The sequence below is a fragment of the Hesperophylax consimilis genome, chromosome 12 (assembly GCF_061612785.1).
Source record: "Hesperophylax consimilis isolate HC1 chromosome 12, BYU_Hcon_1.0, whole genome shotgun sequence".
NCBI lineage: Eukaryota > Metazoa > Arthropoda > Insecta > Trichoptera > Limnephilidae > Hesperophylax > Hesperophylax consimilis.
The window spans coordinates 12,508,393-12,529,715 of record NC_142847.1 but is presented as its reverse complement, the minus strand read 5'-3'; the positions used below and the strand labels follow the sequence as shown (position 1 = coordinate 12,529,715).

Sequence of the window (21,323 nt, the reverse complement as noted above, 5' to 3'; positions counted from 1 at the left end):
TGTATAGACATTTTATACATCCTCTATCTCATTCCAGTGCGATAGTGCGATAATTCTTTTGTCAGGCGTCCCCAATTTCTCTTATCATTCAAACCTGACTCCAATAATAACAAACTTTCAAGTTTTCAGCGAAATTGTTCCAGTAGTTTTTAAGTCAAAGACAAACAAAGAAGATTGTTTTTTGCGGGTTAAATTGACAAAATGCAAAGGTAAGCATACGAGTATAAAGAAAAAAAATCTTGAACGTTAATCTCATTAAATTAGCACAAATTTTCCAAATTATGGATATTTTAGATTCAATGTATGTGCAGCTGGCAAAAGATTCTGTCAAATATCTAAGACCAATGCAAATCACCTTGTTTCCATTTGAACAGGTTATTTCGAGAGCAGTGCTCTAGGAGTATTTCATTTTGATTAAAGTGAAAATCTTGCTTAGTTTTCGTCCTCCCGTATGGTCTAGTGGCTAGGATAGCTGGCTTTCACCCAGCAGGCTCGGGTTCGATTCCCGGTACGGGAAATACCATAAATATTTTTTTTATTCCTTTTACAGTTTATACTACTTTTTGGTCAATTTCTTAATTTATTCGATAATACCCAAAAAAAATTATTAATTAAACTTATTAAACTTAATTATTTTAATTTTTGAAATGACGACAACGGATGGTATTGTGTAGATTTAACTAATTAACCATTACGCAAAGAGGATAGACCACTGTATGACTTTGTTTTGGCATACAGTAATTACCTCATTCACATACATATACCGTATCATACGTGATCTTGCGACACAAGTATATTACTAACTTGGTCGTGCCATGTTTTCCTCTGTCATCTCCAACTTCTTCCACTATTTACTTTCGAAACAAATATCCCTTTTTAATCTCGTTCATTATGCTTTTTTCTGCCTTTCATTCTTTCCAGACGTGATTTCAACTTCAAAAGAGAAAACTCTTTGATAAAAAAAAAAATGTTTTATTAAAAATTTCCTCAAATTATTCGTATTCCATTTAAAAGGGATTGTAGGTAATTAACGAATGAACTTATAGGTAAAAACCTAAAAAAAGTTTCAGTAAAATTCCAATATTTTGTCACAATGCCCGAACACGTGTCCTCACATTTTTGCGTTTCGTTCTGGAATATTATTAGAACTTACGCAGGTTGGATGAACACGTGTTTAGATATTATTATGAATTTACCAACACTTTATGAAGAATCGGCTCACAGTCCCGTTTTTAACAGGATGACTAATAATTTGAAGAGATTTAAAATAAATCAGCATTACTTATTTTTCTCCGTGAACTTTCATCCTTCTTCTGCCTTGTTTATTTTTCCCTTTATATTCTTATTGTGATGCTGATTCTAAAAAGTTACAAGTTTAATAAATAATTTGCACAAAAATAAGTTACCCTGTTCTTTCATGGGACCGATCGTCAATAATATTACCGCTTAAATTATATGCCATATACCATCGCGTCATGTAGATCATTTTCCTTTCATTCCGCTAAATTGATAAACTTGTTTGTATCTGGTGAGTACATTAATCAAGTGCTAGTGCATCTCGTGCACAGTGTTTGGAAATCAACACTAGAAAATAATCAAACGGGAATTAAAAAAAAAAAAATGTTAGTACGAAAAAACTCGGGAAATCGGCAACGTGAATATAATATGAAAAACCTTGATAACATTATAATAAGGATTCATATTTGAGGCATCAACGAAACTTGTAGTTGCTGTTAAGAGAAATTATTGCGAATCAATTGCACGATGCATCAAGTAATATCAATTATAATACAAAATCATTTATACCTTAAAGTACCAAAGTACTAAATACAAAATGCGAAATAGTTTTTTGCAAAAAAATTTGGATTTTGAAAGTTTCAACTCGACGGTTTTGCATTGAGTCTGTCTGTAAATTTGTTAGTACTTCCGTTCCTGTTTCAAGATGGTAGCCGTTTTAATGATACAGTAAAGATTTTTTTTAAATGTGTTACCGTCTTTTTTATCTGCACTTTCTTATTTGCATTTTTTTTTCAATATTATGGTACCTATCTGCCTGAAGAAAGTTTGAAAAAAGAGTTGTCATGAACAAATTGCATAATTCCTTATTTGAAGTAATTTAAAAATATACATCTGTGGATTTATATTTGAGAAGTATGTAAAATTAACAAATTAAATTTTTTTTCTTTCATGAAAAAAACTTGTGTAGTAAACACATTTTTTGTATTATTTTTGACCATGCTAGGGATGTCCCAGTGTTTCAAATGTAATATTGGTTTTGGTTTAAGATCTAAAAGAAAATTAGAAACAAACTTTTGAAAAAAATATTTTTTTAAATTGGCCTATGAACCTAACCTCACGTAACCTATTTAACCTAGTTTTAAGTTTTCATGACTTTGTATCACTTTTCAAAATCGTCTTGAAGTGTCTTGAATTGCCACTGTCCTGAGTTGCCCTGTTAATATTATTTGGATGCGAGGTTTATTTTTCACCGAACTACTGGTCTAGCAACTTATCGCTGCTGCAACTAAACGCTAAAGGATGCGCTCTTACTCCTGTCAAAATGTTTAGCGTTCTGGTAAGCGCAAAATTCAAAGATTTTGAATTTAAATCAATACAATTTAACCGCAATTTAAAGAAGTTAAGGTAATTTGATGAATAAATGGCATTCTCCTGGGAGTTAAAGTTAATATGCCGTCTTTATATGATAATCAAGAATAATTAATGATTCCACAATATTATATCTGTAATCTAATGAAATGAAAGTAAAATTAAACAAAAACGATGTACGTAGGCACAGTTGTTATTCGGTTGCAAAAAATATCCGAATTGAATCTTAATTCTTATGGTAATTTATGAATAAATGCAAAATTTGTAATATATGATCAGTTAATTAATAGTTAGGCTATCAATTTTACACATTGGTTTATGCGTAAGAATAATGATCAGCAACATTCTTCGAAGGCGGCAGATCATGGATGAGTTGGATTCTTGGATGAGTGAATGCTTTAATAAAAAGATATAATTTGTAATTACTATCGAATTAATGATGATATACATACTTTCACATACTGATTGCTCAAAGAGGGAAATACTGTTAGAATCGCCCTAGAGAGAGATTGTTAACAATTTGCATTTATATATATTTATTTACCATAAAAAAACAGGCATATAACACACTTATTTGGGCATTGTTATAATTGTCCCTCATTGGTAAACGTTGACCATGTAACTTATCTAAGTGTAAAGGTTGATAAAATTTTTAAATGGACTGAGCATATTAACTATTTAAATAATAAATCAAAGTGGACTGAAAATATTCACTAAATAAACAATAATATTGAAATGGACTGACCATATTAACCATATAAATAATAAAATTAAAACAGAGTGACCAGATTTCGGTGTGCCTCAAGTATATGATATATTCAAGAAAAATGCAATTATCCAAATTTACAAAGATAATATCATCAAAAACTTTAAAACCCACCTTTCAAAAATATATCAATACAACATCAAAATACCAAAATGTAATACAAAACTAATGCAAAACAACAATATCTGTTTAGGAATAAAGTGTTTCAACAACCTTCCGATTGAAATAAAGAAATTAAAAGAAATCAACAAACTGAAACTAAAACTGAAGTTATACTTGTCAGGAATAATTAACTAAATAATCGCCTCTTTTTCTCTTTCTTTATATTTATTAATATAAACAATATAACAGTCTATATTCATCTTTACTTTATTTAGATGTTTCTAATTACTCTCTTAATTGATCAATATTTAGTATGTGACAGAATCCTATATATATACACCTACACATAAACTTGTAGATGATCCAGAAGTATCAATTGTTCCTATTATATATACCTATTGCATAACGTTATTCTGTTTTCCTTATAATTAGTGTAACTCGCTCACCAAGCACAAGAACCAGTTTCTTCTTTGGTGAGATTGCGATTATAAATATATTTTGTACCCATGTGTAAATTATATAACACCACTTTAACCACTTATATCCGTATTAAATTATATATACATAAATATTAACTATATAACTAATAAAATTAAAATGGACAGAGTATATTAACTATATAAATAATAAAATTTAAAAAAACTAATATTCCTCAAAACCATCAAGAGTTTCCTCAGTAAAAAATACTTAATAAAGATCTACATGGTTCTTTGCCAATCGCTCTTAGAATACGGTATAATCGGACGGGGAAGTGCAAATGACAATATCTTAAAATCATTCTCACTTATTAAAACCGAAAAAGCCATAGTAAAAATTATCCCTGTAAGAACTAGCACAAAATCTTCAACAAACTTAAACTTAAATAACTCTATTCTAAAACAATACTCCTTTACATGCATAAATATCATGTAATACATTTATAACGACATACAGTGCTATTCCACACGCTAAATTATAAAACAAATGCAGTACCTAATTTGACAATTTACCGAGCTCTTAATACTCTAAATAATACTTGTCTTAACTCTAACATTGACATTTTTTCGGATTCACTGCCCAAATTCAAACGTGGTATCATGTCAATAATTTAAACTATTTGATGCGCATACATACAAACACACACACACACACACAAACACTCACACATACATTACACACGTCACACACACACACACCTATAAACTACACAAGTCACCTGGTAATTAAGGAATAAACATACCACTTAGCAGACATTACAAGGAAACATATCATAGGTACCTACACAACATGAAATATCTTATTCCTGTATATTGTTTCAACTCTGTAAATCATGTACTGTTTGTTTCTATAATATAAAATAAAAAAAATAATAATAATTAATTCAGAAATAACGCTTTTTAATATATTTATAATTACTTCATATTATCAATATCACTAATTTTTTTATAATACGTAAATGAAATCCTCCTTTAACAGTGCATATTATAAAATATACTAACGATATTTCCAAGGTGTTTGTCACCGTCTCCGTAAAAATTATTTCAAATGTGTGCCAATATCTTAAGCAGTAACAATATTATGTCCATTTATAATTATTTATAATATTATGTTTACATATTTACATTGTAATTGAACATGTACATCTTGTTGACACTTTAAAGAACAATCAAAAAATTAAAAACGTATTAGTTTTATAAAACCTTTTATTTACTAGTAAAACATTACTCATCATCCGACGTACAATTAACATTATATTGAAAACGACAGAATAACATGAATAATAAAGATTTTTTAAATAATGCCTAAAATACATAATAATTGTTTAGTTATTATCATCCTGACTTTAAAGAACCCTTGAAATTTACACATGAGTAACAAAAAATTCAAAGATATTGCGAATATTTAAGCAAAAACACTAAAGTTTTTGGTTAATTTAATACGAAATTCGCTAGACTTGATTGAGTTCACTAATTATTGTACTACCGTTTTTAAATATCCATTGCTGATAAATTTAGCTTTAGCCATTTATATCGATCGACCAGATCGGAGAAGTTAGACCTTCTTAAATTCTGTGATACCCGGAAAACAATTAATTTTAACCCGTTTTTCGAAATTGCAAACCCTCCTTACCATAACTACGATTGGGGAAAATCTGTTAGTATTAGGTTGGATAGTATATATTTTAAAATAATGAGCTCACTGCAGAGCTCATTATTTTAAAATTCAAATCATCAAATTTCGAAGTTGAAATTCAAGTTCTGTGAAAACTCTATTCAAGTTCTGTTATTATTTCAACATGGGCCAGTTGTTTCACATTACTTGGATAGTAAGAGAACTTGAATAGGACTTTCACAGAACTTGAATAAACTTCGAAATTAGATGAATTGTTAAAATTCTCTCAGTATTAGCTTTGTGAGAGACCACAGTTGAGAAATGAAACTTTGCTCAAAAAGCTTTAGCCATGCTTAGTGACAAGATTTGAATATACAAGTAGGTACTTCACAACCATTATTTTCCCCATCTCATATCCTTTCCCACTTCCTTTGGCTTACCAACATTGAATAGGGGATGCCATAGTTTCAGTAACATCGCGCAGTTGAGACTTGTGCGGTTAAAAAAAAATTTAAAAAGATTTTGATCTATGCGAATGTTGTATTTTAAAGGTAATTTATATTGACTACTTCATAGAAAATAAAACATTATAAAATAGAAGTCTTCAAAATATTTGTCATAATCATCGAAATTAATTACCCAGCTTAAAAGAAATCTTCTGAAATTTGAAAACAGACTTTAAAAAGTGCAAAGATATAAAACTTTATAATTACTGCAATCTGCAATCATCGGAGGCGAAACACATAATGCTTAATTCAAATTTCAAGTATTTCTTTGTATTGTAACCACTTATTTATTTATGCTAATGACACGCACATAAATAAATGGATTATGTGTGTCATTTTGGAATCATAAATAACATGAAGAAGTTTATTCTATTCTGAAATATCATTCCTCGAAGTTCATCTTTTAAATAATGTAAATTTTTTTTCTATGTGAAAGTTAAAGAAGACGACTTTGAAAACATGCTTCTTCATAAGTATATTTTAAATCGACCGTTTTGCATTTCGACTGTCTGTAAATTTGTTTGTATGTTCCGTTTCCGTTTCAATGGTTGCTTTTTTTCAGAAGTGACTTGTTTATTTTGAATTTCTTATTTGCATTTTGTTCTAAATTATGAAGAAAGATTTTTTATAGAAATAATGTTGTATACAAAAGTGTATTGTAGATAAAGTCGGGGACGCCTGAGGAATGCATGAATCAAATAATTAGTGGTAAAAGAAGAAAGGGATGAAGAGAGACTTTATGACGGGGAAGTGAATGGTAGATGGAGTTGGGGATGCCCGAGTAAAGCATGGCACGATCAAGTGAATCAAATAATTTAAAAATATCATTTCGATTCGACTTAATTATCATAAAAGTCAACAATTTTCATCACGAAAATTGTTGAAAAATGCATGAAAAACACAGAAATTCAAATTATAATTTCCTAATTTTTTTTTAAATAAATTTAAAATAAATCAAATTTAATAATGTTATAATAATTATTCTGCAATATCAATAAGTTCTGCAAGTATTTCTGTTATTTTTACAGTTTTTTAATGTGACAGCTGTTTCGGCTTTTGAGGCCATTATCAAACTGTGTCTATTTGATTAATTTTAAATTTATTTAAAAAAAAATAAATGGAGTTCTACGAATTAAACACCAAAACAATCGTAAAATTTTCTTTTCTATGGGACGTATTTTTGATTTTTACAACAATTTCTGTCCATACTATGACATTTTGGTGTTTTAGTATTCCTGATATATTGTATTAAATATAAAATAGGTTTTGATGCAAGTTTTATTTACAAAACGTGTTTTTTTTTTAAAAATTTTAACGTAAAAAAACTTTCCTAAATATATATTGACTATTAATACAAAATATTAGGAATAGGTACTAACACATTAAAATGTCAATATGGTGGATGTCCTGTACAAATTTGTATTTCATATAATTTGAGAGGCGGGTATGGGTACCCCTGCCATAGTTTTCGCTACGTTTGGTGACTAAGCAGGGGTGCCCGGGTTTATAGGGTGAGACTGCGTGGTGGGTCGGATCGGGAAACACTGGTTAAGAGAGACATTTTGACACTCTCTTGACCCATCGCCTTGTACCGCAATGAAAGGTGGATCCATACGTCCGTCACTCCTGGACACATTGACCCCCAAATTCCTATACTCCCCTCATACCTTTTTCCTCCACAGTATTTCCTATCCCTAAAACGACCCTTTACATAGCATCCCCAAAAATGACATAGGCCTGAGGGAATATTTTTATTCATGGCCTCCTGTGGGGAACTAATGAAAAAATGTTATTATAAATGCAATGTTTTCAATTCCACCTGATGTACATATTTGGCTTTCTTAATAATTAAGTTGAATCAAAGTGTTATTATGAAAAAATCTTGATGTTAAGCGTGGCCAGGAAAAGATTACTTATTTAACCAAAACTACAGTTCTTTAATCTTTCTTCGAATTCCCTTTTGTGGTATTTTTAAACATTTATAATGATTTCACACACATTTCTTTTAATTAAAATCACCATATCGAAAATGACGGTTGCAATTTATTTCAAGTCAAGTTAAAAAAAATTTTACAAAACTGTAAGAGAGACAATTTTTGCTTTTTACGGTTTGTAGTTAAGTACCAAATTTAAAGAAAGCGTAAATATATTGTTTATATTCGTGCGTTTCTTTGTACAATATTTGATCAACGGATCAAAGTAATAAAATATTTAAAAAAAACTTATTTTAATGAACTATTTTTTGAGTAGATGATAATGATGGTGTTGTACAGATATACAAATCTCACTCCTAGAACTACAGGAAGAAGGAGATCCTATAAAAATCAATTTTCAGTAAAAAGTCTTTGAAAAACAGAAATATTTGCATACAAAGCTTTGCGATGAAGCTACATGGTAGTGTGCATTTTGTTTTACATCCTGAAAAAATGCGCTAATTTTAAGTGGGTATTCTCTAAAAATTGCAGTGTCATAACATACAACAAAGCAACAATCATTATGGATGTCAGGATGCTGATCACCAACATACAATCAGTACAATGTATACACATTTTTAATAAGATAAATAAATCACACAACTTATTAAAAAAAAAACTACGTAAAAATATTAAAATTATTATTTGTTTTTTTTTTTGTTTTTTTTTAAGAATAAAAATATCAAAAATTCTCAATGTTTTTAATTCTAATCTGCATACAATTATTATCAAAATGTCGATATGTTTGTTTTACATATTAATTTCAAAAATCTTTATCACAGTTTAAAAAAAATGATGAAACAAATGAATTGCAATGTTAGTTGTGCTAAATGATTAACGCTTTTCTTGAGAACAAGTTTGTAAACATTCACAAAATGTAATATTTTCTTTATCACTCAAAGGGGCCGTCTTTGATGACCTCTCTGCAAGAGAAACATATATTTTTTAAAAATTTAATCTATAAAACAACGTAAGAAAACATAATATAAATTCCATAATTTCAACATTTACAAAAAATTGTTCACCAAGAGTACAAAAAATTAATCGATAAATATTGATCAGGGAATATTATTATTATAAAATAATATTGAAAAATATCGAAAAATCTTTTGGTTCAACAGAATGTCGAATTTACCGTAAAACGGCGACATCTGTGAAACACAGGCGGAACAATTTTTAATTGATAATTGGTTCGATGACTACTTTTTTCTCAATAATTGATGCTTTGTTATTGATCTGTGATAGAAAATGGGCGTCTTCGGTTAATTTGATTAGAGTTTGGTCGATACACATCTAGAGTAATAATATGTGTATTATTTTACTATCGATCAAAGTAATAATTAAACGGTTTCAGAATCAACTCCTTGTTTTCATTGACTTTTTTACAAATTTCTATAAAATAACTCTTTGAAATGATAGATATATGTATTTTTCGATACCAACTTATTTAAAGCTTTCTATGAGAAATGAGTCATCGTAGCCCCTCTCCCGATCAAGTTTATCTTGTCGTTGTAAAAACGTATTGTTCTTTATTCGTTTCAGCCAAAACGATGTGTGGAATACAGAGAAAAAAGAATATGCTTTTTTATCTAGATACTGTTGAAAATGTGACTTCACGACCATTTCCTAATAATAAAAATATTATTATTTTGTTAACAGCTCGTTAACAAAAATATTATTCTAATTTTTGGAAAAATGTAAAAAAAAATGCTAAAAATATCGCAGAGAGAAAATTAATGCAAGCATGTTGTTATGCTTAGTTGACATAATATAGTGAAGGTACGTTATTGATATAACGCTCGTGGTTTCACTGAACTAGGTCCAGTGGACCTGCTTTAGCGTGCCGTTCATATAGGTATTTATTTCATGGATACATATTATTTGAATGGCTATTGGCTATTTCATTAAGCGGCGCTACATTTTTTTTTTAATTAGTATAAATATAACGTGTATTGAAGCACTATGAAATATTTGTGTACAAACATCCACCAAGCAAAATATCTGCATTTTGATTATTAGAGAAATTGTTTAGTGAAATAATAAAACAATAATTACTTGTAATAGTTTTACCGACTTGTTCGATTTCGTTCTACTGGGTAAATCGATGATGTTTTTTTTTTGTAGTAAATAATTGTAATTTGTGTCATGTTCGTATTGCCTTTTGCAGCGCTGACACTTTGCGGGCGTAATTGGAGTAGTCCACTCCGGGCGGTGAATTTCCAAGGCGCCAAGGCGTTGATAAAACCTAACCAAAAACATCGCCCTTAAAATTATTTTTCGTAATAACTTCGCTATAAAAAATGCAAATCATCAAAATATTATTGAATACAGTGATCCTACTTTCAAAGGCCTATGCGCCTTTTGTATAAATACCTCCATAAACAAGTCTTGGTAAAGTTACGAATTCTGCTTCATGCAAAGGTTCTTAAAAACAACAACACTTGAAATCAAATTAAATATCTTATAGAGACAACTATTTAAGTCAGAGATTAAAGTAAAAATGCACAAATTAGGTTTTTAGGTTGAAAGCTTAGAATATTTTAATAATTTATGCGTATTTCCTAACCTTCAAGATTTTCGTTATCTCCCCCGACATAAATAGTTGTTTAATAATCTAACCTATAATAACCCAACCTAACCTAATCTAACCTATATTAACCCAGCCTAACCTAACCTGTAATAACCTATAATAACCCAACCTAACCTGACATAAATAGTTGTTTAATAATCTAACCTATAATAACCCAACCTAACCTAATCTAACCTTTATTAACCCAGCTTATCCTAACCTGTAATAACCTATAATAACCTATAATAACCCAACCTAACCTAACTTAACCTATCTTAATTTAACCTATAATAATCCAAGCTAACCTAACCTAATCTAACCTATAATAACCCAACCTAACCTAACCTAACCTGACCTGTAATAACCTATAATAACCCATCCTATCCTAACCCAACCTAAACTATAGTAACCCAACTTAACCTAAAATCAAAATAGGAGTAAACCTTAAAATATTAAGAAAACAAATTCATTTGATGTTTGGGACCAAATTAGGTCGCCTAATAATTAAGGGTACGTGGCCAGCGATCTCAAATAATTGTCTATTATGTTGATTATGTGTTTCATGTTTTCTACACTGTCTACAAACAAACGCGAATTATGCGAGATATTCATATCGGTGTTCTGTCAAAATGGTGTGTCTTAATAATATTAAATATCAATATTTCTCAACATCGTAAATGCAAAAAATTGTTGTTTATTGTCATTAAGTTGATCAAATGATTGTTTTTTTTGAACGGTAGTTGTAGGTAAATAATTACCTTTATTTCTTGTAGTAATTAAATTGAAATTATGTGCTATTTATATATTTTTTGCCTATTGAGCGTGAAGCGGGATTTCACAAATTTATAATAGTTTTTATGTTCCGGCAATAAACTTCATGATGGATTGCAGGTGGTTAATTTTCAGTTACAATAACAAAGTTTAACCTTAATTATAATGACAGTAAATGAAATATTCCTTACATCCTTGCGTAATACTGCTTCGAATTGGGATCCACCGTCGCCAAATCCAAGCAGTGTATTACCAGCCACAACAGAAAGAACAAAGTGATGAAAAGTGTCATGAGACTGACCCACCAAAGGACCGACGTCCCAAAGACGGGCATATCATTTAACTTAAAAAGCGTAAAATCAAGAGTACATTTTATTTCTCTTGAAAATCACTGCACTTTCCCGAACGCTTTTACACATATCGCCGAAAGTGATTATAACAAGCAAAAATTCAATACAAAACGTAGTTTGTTTATTAGTTGCACTTTTTTCCCAATCTTCTTTGCCTTTTGGAGGCGTCAGATTGTTGTATTGTATTTAAAAAAATCTTTTGCTGTTTTGTTAGCGAGTGGAATCGTGGATTCAAGATGGAAAAAAATGAACGGCGTGAAATTGTCAGAATTGGTTTCTGTGTTTGAATTTCGAAACAAGATCACGTGAGAAGTCGGTACGTGACCGAGAGATTTTAGTGAGAGATGAGTCGGAGAAAATTTTGTTAAATATCTTCTCCATACATACATACATACTTGTGTATATAACTTGTACTTATCGCCCTTTAAGGCTCCGCAGTTAGCGTTCAAAAAGTAGAAGAAGATGATTTGAAAGGGAGATATGTAAATACGAATGTTAGATAGAGCGCGATAACGTTAAAAAACCGATTATAATTATTATTCGTAAGTGAAAATATTTAAGGCGAAATAGGTAGACTTGACCTAAAATTTGGCATTTTTGAGGCCACTTTTAGACGTATGGACACTTTTCTATAAAAAAACATAAATTGATTTCGAAAGATCGTTATTTTATCTTGTAAAGTAAGTTGTTAAATTTTGAAAAATAATATTATTTTCATATCATAATAAAATTTTACCGTTGGACGATGCGCAGATTTGTTGCATTTTCAAAGGTGAATTTGTATCATACAACAAATTTTTCAAATCATATAATAATACAGTATAAACAATCTATAAATTATCTATTAGAAGTAGTTATAAGAATTTTGTTTTTATTTCAAATAAAATTACTAATAAATAAATCCGAGCACGCGTTTTGTGACGAAAATCCCTCAATTGGATTATTTATTTATGGTCTTACAAATTGGTATAGTTCAGATTTTTTTACAAAAATAATTAACCAAGACATTATTGAAACATTAGAAATAATTTATGAACAAAAAATATATTCTTAAGGTATATAATAGTAATTAATTTCGATTCGCGTTTGTGCATTTTTATTAACTCGGCACAAGACCAAATTTTGTCATTCACGCCGCGACGGGGCGGCAAGCGGACGTGCGGTCCACGCCGGTCTAGTTAATAACATTTTAAAGAAATTCCTCGCTTAAAAATGGGAAGGAACATATCCTTGGAACAAAAGTTTTATTAGAAAACACAAATTACGAAATCAAAAACGTACGTGGGAGATATATTTAAAAAAAAACAAAGATTAGTGATATTTAATTATCCGTGTACATTGTACGTACTTATATGCTACAGGGTCGTTCGAAAAAATCAGTCATAATAAGCATATATTTTTTATAACATTTGGCGATAATTTTGTGTTGTTTAATTTCCAGGGAAAAGAATCAACTATGGACTATCAGTCTGACATCGATGTTTCATGTATAAATGTTGAAACTTATGCCAAAGTAGGTGAAACTTTTTGTGATTGGTGGTCAAAAAGTGCAACGAACCAAATGAATTTCGATTCATGATGTGTGATTCAAATCACTTTTTTGTTCATAATTTCTATTTTATTGTCCAATTCACTATTACATTGGTATAATTCAACTTATTTAATATTTTTTGTGTTACTTTTTGTCAGTTTCATAATGTCATATTGTGAATTGAGCTTTTTGTTTTAGGAAAAAACATGAGGTTATTTTTGACATACTAACCTATGATTTTTCAATCGAAATTTACCTCGTGAATTTAATAACATTTCGACATTAGACGAGTCAGGTCGCTCCGTTAATTATGAAAACAAATACATGAAAGCGATACAATATTATGCAATCGCATAACTACATAATATGTAGGTAGGTACCGTAGAAAATAGTAGGAAATAAAACCTAGTTTTAATGTATATACTACTTCAGTTGTAAGGAATAAACCCTCTTTTCAATGTCATACATATCAAATCAAGTAATAAGTAAGATAAGATAGGTATTAGAAATAAAACTTAACGGTAATACCTTTCGGACAAACGAATAAATAAGTAAAAAAAAAGATTTTTTTTATTGGTGCCCTTTTTTACTCATTTAAAGTACGCTCTAGCGTGTTTAAATCGCACCTTATGGAACGCGCGTTTTTTAAAGTTACCATGGCAACATCAACAAATCAACAAAATGTGAAGTCTAAATGTCAACTTTTTACTATAAATCCAACTATTAATCTTATGTGACAGATTGCAAATTAATGTTTGTGTTTTTCATTTCCATGACAACAAGATATTGTGATGTCACATCACGAATTCATTAATAGTTCTTATTTCCAAATTTTTAATAATAATATCAATATTTATGTTTTCAAAGTGTACCAATAAAAAAATAGCGTAAAGTATTCGTGGATAACTGGTCTTTAAAACACTTGCTTTATTTCGAGCACTCGGCTACGCCGTCGTGCTCGAAAAATCGCGCGTGTTTTAAAGACCTGTTTATCCACTTATACTTTAATATACTATACTCACCTTTGGAATGTAAATTATTTAAAAAAAAAACAAATTAAACAAATATTTGAAATTTTTTTAAAATGTATATTCATATACCTACATATTTTATATCTACCATGTCAACAAACTGCATTTGTATTTATTTATGTTTACGCACTCCGACGTATAATTTACAAATATGTATGTAACTACTTATTAGGAAGAAAGCTACAACTTCAACAACAATAATTGTTATTTCATCGGAACCATGCTGTAGTTTTCATCAGCCGCGCGAGTATACGGCTAGCAGCGGAATGAATTCGGTATTTCTGTCTCGGTCTAAAAAACGTCCGATCGCAAGACCGTCTTTTAACGAAATTTGAATTCTCGTCCTGCTGGTTAAGCCGCCTTAATACAGCATGAGATATTCAAAATAGAGCAAAAATCTCTGAGTTCACACGTATGACACTTTAAAATAAAAGCAGATATGTTTTTTTAATAATTTTCCCAGTATACTTTTCGATTTTCTTCCGTCCGGCGATTTTCATATATTTACTTTTTAAACTCGGCTAATGTATTTATATTGTCTTAAAAATAACGTAACATATTTTTTTAAGAGCTTGAAAAGAGCTCACGGAAAGAATGTTTTAAATCGGTATAAATTCGGAATGCGGGGCTTTAAAAAACTATAATTTAATGTACTTACTACAACATGTAATACCTATCATATTATTAATCACTTTAAAATAACTACAATAATATACTGTGCACTCCTTTTCCAAACACAAACTAACTCTTCTATGGAAGAGTAGTATTCAAATCTCTTAATGCATACAAAACTAATGTAAATACGATTTTTTATGTAATTAATTTATATCTTTAATAAAAAAATAAAAATATGAGTTTTGCAATTACAGACCTTCTAATTATTTTTTCTAAAATAGTTCTCAAATGTAAATGCCTTAGTAGTAAATATGCTTGTTTGTATTTTTAGATGTTAGCTTCTTCATTATTCAGTCAGTCACTAGTCACCGGGAGTCACCTGATTCAGCACAGATATGCCGTAGGGAATAAGATAGAGTGGATATTCTATAATATGTGTTGTTAGTTTTATGTATCTACATTCGTTCTATGATTCAGAGTCACCTAGGCACCATTTTTGCAACATACATATATAGCAAGTATGACTGCAACGGATTCCACAGGTCCCACGTATTTTTACATTAACCTCACACAGGAGGTGTGAGGAAAATAATTTTACCTCAGAGCCTATGTCATATTTGGGGATGCTGTGCGTAAGGTCTTTTTAAGGAAAGATAGAAGATGTGAAGGAAAAAGGTTTGAGAGGTCGGTAGGAATCTAGGGATCAACGTGTTCAGGAGTGATGAATGATATATCTCTCCCGTTGCGGCAGAAGACAATGGATCAAGAAAGACAAGTTGTGGAGGTCAAAGGTTCTCCCCAAACTAGACTTTTCCGATCTGGTGGTGGGCAGGTGCATTTTGAACCCGGACATCCCTGCTTAAACACTAAACTTGGGGCTACCTATGGCAGAGGTGTCGGTTGAGCGACAAAGAATACTAACAATTTGGTAGTAGGGTTCACTGCAAGGTACTTGTTTTTCACGTCCGATATCTGCCACTGATATCGATCTATATTTTGTTCTAAGACTATGGTTACCGTGCTTGCCAAAACTATTCAGGGAAGTGACAACACATATGAGCTATAATATCTGAAGCCAGTGGAATTACACATCTACGATAGGGAAATGTCCGGATGCCGAAGGAAATGGGGGAGAGATTTAAGAAGGTGAAGAGCAGGCTCTTGAAGTATCTGACAATAATATTTGATTGGATTTTGTTAGGACGATACTAAATTACTAAATGTTTTAAGTACGCACTTTTAAGGGTATTGATTCCCTAAAACCTTCGTTCAGACTCAAAGTTCTTACCGCTCTGCCGCCCGAACCAGACAGAAACATGTGTAAATTAACACGCATGTCTCACTAAGTCACTTTCCCTTGTCCGACTCTTCGGGCGTTTCAAATAGTTCAAAAAGTGAATAGGTAGAACCTGTACACTGAATATTATTTTCTCGAGAGTGCAGTATGATCTCTCTACAAAATCTCACACTTTTACACCGATCTGAACGATAAGCACGAGCAAAAAGGCTTAAGAAATGATTTCAGAAGATTTTTTGATCAAAAGATGTCTTAGGATACATGTGAATAACATTTTTCATTTTTGTATTTGAATAGTTTCGTACACACGGACCACACAATGCACTGGAGCCACTCCTAACTATCAAGTACCTATGTTAATAACTACTTGAAAATTGATAGGAACCCTAAAAACACACGCTATTGTAGTTACTATCGAGCCCTTTCTCGGATAATGTTGTATCCAAGAATTGTATTTTTTCAGAAATATGGAAAAAACGAACCCTTTTATGGTTCATTATATTTTGTGTTGAAAATACAATGAATATTAGGGTCTTATGAGTTTTAAATGAAAATTGGCGAAGAATGGCAATTAAATTAGAATTCCACCAGTAACTCCACATTGATAGTTTTTTTTGATACAACATTATTCCGGCCAAGGACTCAATTATTTATTTAATTTGCTTTATGTTGTCTATTATGAGGACTATTTAGAAACGTGAAGAGCGAACATCTTGTATATATAATTAATTATTAATTTATATTAACCTCTTTTACAGGCATTTTAAAAATGATTTTTACTTAGAATTTTTCTACAATTTCAACATACAAGTTTAAAAAATATATATTTACGATGGATACCCACATATCATAATAATATTTGGATGATTTGATTATGCGCCCTTGAGGTGATTTTCTCATGAAAACGGCGCTATACAAATAATCCAATAAACGAAAATCACCTCAAGGGCGTTGTACAAATATATAATACATTTCTAAAATGATGTTATTACTAACTAAATATAGAGATAATATACAGTACAATACTTACCTGGTAGGTTACTTGAGATTAACACTTAAAACACTAACTAATTGTTTATTAGCGAAATTTTTATACAGAATTTAAGATATAATTGGATATAACTGGACTTTCTCTCAGGAATGGTATATTTAATTTAAAGGTATGACAGCTTAAAAAGGTAAGTTTTTAGTTTAGACCTGAATTCTGTTGGACTTGTTATGGATCTTAGTTCCGGAGGGAGTGTTTTCCAAGCCTTAGGCCCAGATACTCTGAATTTCTATAATAAAGGTACTAAGGGTTTATAAATAGTAATGCAACCTCAATGTTGGGGTCCTGATTATTCCTACCGCCTATTAAGAAGCCATCTGAGCTCATTGTATCTATCACAATATTTTATAACATACGCTATATAAGTCTCCGTTATAAGCGTTCAAAAAGAAGAAGAAGATTGATTTAAAGGGAGATTATGTTAATAAGAATGAAAGAGGGAGCGCGCTAATATATACAAAAACGATTATAATTAATAGGCGTAAAAGTCTACTTTAAAACGCGACTTATTTATAAAGAGCAAGAATCTCTAGACAACTGAGTTTAGTAGCATTTAAAGAAACGCTGTGACTTTTCTCATACCTGAAGCATATGAAATTACAAACACACGTGGTTACTTAATAAATTTCGGTTCACACTTTGTGATTTTTTTTCTACTAGGGAATTTCATATGATTACTATTCAACTCGGTATTTGAATAGATATTATATCTTAAAAAAATGTTAATTGAAAGTTTGACAGAATTTGAACACTTCATAAATTTAGTGTATTTTCAAGTTCTGTGAAGGTTTTTATTCAAGTTCTGTTATTATTTCAGTTTTTTAAACAAATGGCTAGTAATTATATGATAACAGAACTTGAATAGAACCTTCACAGAACTTGAAATTTAACTTTTTAATTTGATGAATATCTTATAAGTCGGTAGAAATTCGCAATACAAGAGTCCCTGTGACAGTAAAATAATTTATATTACAATTAATATAACATATCACTCACAAAATACACAAAATTTTTTAAAATATATATTTTTTTATTTCAATTATTTACATATACAGTTACATGTGTATTTTTAAAATGGTATTTTATTTATAATGTCCTCTTCACTTCAGCACTTTATTATGGACCGAAAAATATCAGTAAAATATCATACATAAAAGTCGCTGAATTGAATTTTATGCAGATATAGGAGAATCGTAGGTTACTTGTTTAAACACAGTCATGTAATTTAGTAAAAAAAAATCTAATTTTTAACTCTCAAATCAATATTCGAAACCAAAAAAACAGAAAAGGATTCGGTCGCATCTCTGCGTGCAAAAGGAGCTCCGGCTAGGTTTTGTGCAGTCCTAAGTTCAATTCTTCTTATTTCTGAATTTTGTGTTCCAAAATTTTAGTTTGACAATCCCAAATATTGCCTTCAATAGTAAAATATTTCGCGCGAAATTAATAATGTACCGTTTTTACGTAATCTCGGAATCAAAAGATTATGAACTTCGAGCCAAGTTCACCCATCCGATATCTACAAAGATTAACCTAATTGGTGTACCGAGTAAGTTAATATCAGCCATCCAATTTCACTCTTCTCACCGCTCTACTTCTGTTTCTCTGGTGTCTAGTGTTAGCAGTTAGCAGCGTGAAGATGCTATCAATGGAAAAGAGTTATATTTATGTAGGACCTTAATCTTTTATCATTGATCGCGAGAGCGCACGAGTGGCTTCAACAGAACTGCGGAGGAATGAAGTAGAAGGATGAAAATTGCAAATTAAAATGAGTTTTTTTTTTAAATTTATTTATCTAATATTCCTTATAGTTCTACGAAGATACTGAAATCTTAAAAGATGTGTTAGATATGACTATTCACAGCCATGGAACTTATAACATGAATTTTTCAGTGTTTTGTTTTGATAACTTCTATTGCGTGTATTATATTCTTTTATTATTATATTCTTTTAAACTTTCACATTTTTCTATATAGATTATTTATTTACTATTTATTTATTGGAAAATTTGTATAGCGCCTCTTTTGTGAGATGTCACCTCAGTGGCGCTTTGCAGTTGATGCAGGTATTACAAAAAAAAATAATATTACAAAAATAAAGTGAAGTTAAGTTAAGTAAAATGTAGTACAGGAACAGGTGACACGAAGATAGAGGATGGAGGATGAAGACTCTGCAGCAATAATCCTAGGTTGTGAAGAAACTAGACCAGCTGCTGCAGCTAAAGAGTCCACCGCGTCCACCAACAGTGCCAGCACGAGGTTCGTCATCCGTCCATATATGTGTCACAATATCCTCTCATAGATACCAGATCTTGGCAGCACCGCTGTGACATTCGGCGAGTCCATCATTCATCTTCGTCTAATCCTGTTCCTGGCGATTTTGTTAGTTAGTAGTGCATTGTGCCGCAGTAAAAAGTGACGGTCGGGATAATAAATTACCCTGGGCTTAGCGAAACACTTTCTAAGACCTTCAGAGTTTCCGAGAATTCCGTTGAAAAAAACCGGCATATAGTATATATAGAGCATTATTCTTAATAAGTAAACCCTGTATTCTTCTTAATAAGTATTGATGACATTACATTTCTTTTCAAAATCATAAATGACCTTGTACAATCTTCCCTCTTGGCCACAATCAAAATCAATATCAATGTCTGTTAACAAGTTAACAAACGCCAAAATTTTTCATTTTCCTTCACAAAGATCTAACATCTTTTGCGAATGTGTCAACTCTCGACTGTATTATAAACATTCACTGTAGTGGTAATATTTTGTAAACTCACTGGGAATAATACATTATACATTTGTTATTATTTTGTAATGTAGTATCATGCAATAAAAAAAGTATAAAATGTTTTGTTATGTTTTAATTTCCTGGTCTTCGTGATTTTATTATTAATGATTATCAATCCAAGAGCAAAAATTAATAAAGCCAAAACAACTTATTAGTTATTTATTAATTCATTTACAAAAAAAATCATCATTTATATAAATAACATGTGATCTTTGAACTAAATATTTGACCGTAATTAAAATATGGTCGTCCAGCTATGGTGCATACATCTCCATAATATTTAATTTCAGTGGTTATACAGACTTAATGAGGTAATGAGTACAGTTCAATCTATGTGTACCGCCACCCCTCAGTGTCTAAACTCAAATTCAGACTATTGAAATATTTTTAACAGATCAACAACTTGTAACAGGTCAACAATTTGTAACAGATCAAAAATTTATAACAGATCAACAATTTGTAACAGATCAACAATTTGTAACAGATCAAAAATTTATAACAGATCAACAATAAGTAACAGATCAGCAATTAGGATCAACAATTTGTAACAGATCAACAATTTGTAACAGATTAATAATTTGTAACAGATAAACAATTTGTAACAGGTTAACAATTTTTTTTCATGTGCACATTTTATCTATATCTTCATTTGTCTATATTCATAAAGGTTTGTTAATTACAAATGTGCTTTACAATAATCTCTTCGTGTTTTTTTATAATTATGTTACAAAACAGTTACAAGACCAGAAATAGAAAATATACTGACACCAAATACAGACTGAAACCGAAACCAAAAACGCTAAACAGCATGCAATAAATGATAAATTATTTCAGAAAAAACTCTAAACATAATTAGAATAACTCCATACTATTCAAACTACAAAATTTTAATAACATGCAAATGACATCCTCAGCACGGAAAATCCCAGCGAGGATATCTTTATCTCTATTTGTTACAAAAAAAAGATAATGACACATTTATTATTATTAAAGCAAAGATCGAGATCTTAATAAAGCATCCATTATATTTCTATGCGCATAAATTTTCAATTTTTCTAATTTTCAAGTGGCAGATGCTTTCAGTATCACCTTGGTAAAAGACCACCAATTTGAATCGAACATTGCTTGAATAGCGTTAGCCGCGTTTCATGATCAGATCTGAGTAGCTAGGTACTTTCCCACCTTCCTTTTCCCCATCTGATTCCTCTACCCACTACCCCACTACCCATAAAGATGATTTTAAAATATTTTGAAGAGCACCCCCTTGAAAAAATTGAAA

At 30.5% G+C, this 21,323-nt stretch overlaps 1 non-coding gene across 1 annotated transcript; it reads left to right on the top strand.

Moving 5' to 3' along the window:
• The first annotated feature begins 445 nt into the window (after nucleotides 1-445).
• On the top strand, nucleotides 446-517 carry TRNAE-UUC (transfer RNA glutamic acid (anticodon UUC)). Its single transcript has one exon. It is a non-coding gene; the product is annotated as a tRNA-Glu (tRNA).
• The last annotated feature ends 20,806 nt before the right edge of the window (nucleotides 518-21,323 follow it).